We start from the raw sequence: 1226 nt of genomic DNA on the forward strand, positions 1-1226 counted from the left end.
TCTCCCCTTTATTCCCCCTTATAGACGATCCTGTCTCCACATGACTGTTCTTCAATGTTCATGTCAGTGTTCAACCACCTTCAGCTACAGTGGGGGTCCCCGATCTCTGGAACCTTTAATTTGGGGGTCATGGGCTGAAAAGGTTGAAAACCACTGCTGTAGAGAACGTCAGTTTACTAACAAACAGACAACATTCACATTCACTCCGACGAACATTTTTTCGAATTGTCAAGAAGAGTTAATCAGAGTATCGTAAAATGATTGGACTGTAAACCACAGATCAGCGCCAACACTAGGATACCATAAAATAAAAGGAGAGAGAAGAAGAGTGGAGAGTGGAGAAAGCACAGAAAGCAGAGAGAGATAAATATGGTTAGAGAATACCTGTACGTCATAATTACAACATCCATTGTGTTCTACACATAAGACATAGTACAGTTATAAGCGGAGCCCCCAGCCAACTACCTTCTGTCTTTGATTTTCCACTTCATCTATTATTTACATCTGTGTTTTTTTATGTTGTTCTTGCTTTGGGAACCACAAGTTTGTATTTTAGAAAACAAAGCCACACCCATGATGCCTATATTTATGGTGCTAGTGACTCTTGTTGCATCACTATTAAAGAGAACCTGTGCATTAATAAAATCCAAATGTAATATATGTACTCTAAATGTGTGGAGCTTAAAGGTGCAGTCTGCAACTCTTATAAAAGTAACTTTTTCTCATATTTACTAAAGCTGTCACTATGTAAGTACAGCTTTACATCAAACTAGTAGTTTGTGTGAAAAAAACAGGATCATTGAGCCCCGCCCTCTGCTGCTACTGCAGCCTCTGGCAGATTGCCAGAATGCACCGCGACCGAGCAAAAAGAATCAGAGCCAGGATTGTGTTTGATGGGCTGTCTGACAGCTGTTGCTCACAGGCCCCGCCCTTTCCCGGAGCTAGAGCGCTGTCTTTTTTACAGTGTATGGTCTGGAGGAGCAGAAGATGGAATTGGCGACTTTTCTGCTTGAAAGGTAATTACTGCTGCTTGATTACATTATGTTTTATTTGTAATTGTTACACTAGAACTCTGTGGTGCATGTGTTCATGTGTGCGCAGCAGCTTCTTTGTGGCTGCTGTAAGTGACACTGAGTTGTTGCTGCTGCTGAGGTGTGTGCACATTGAGAGAGAGAAGCGCTGCAGTAATATGCTTTTAACAGAGAATGTTATATTATTGTGATGCT

This window comes from Gouania willdenowi, chromosome 15 (genome assembly GCF_900634775.1).
Source record: "Gouania willdenowi chromosome 15, fGouWil2.1, whole genome shotgun sequence".
Taxonomy (NCBI): Eukaryota; Metazoa; Chordata; class Actinopteri; order Blenniiformes; family Gobiesocidae; genus Gouania; species Gouania willdenowi.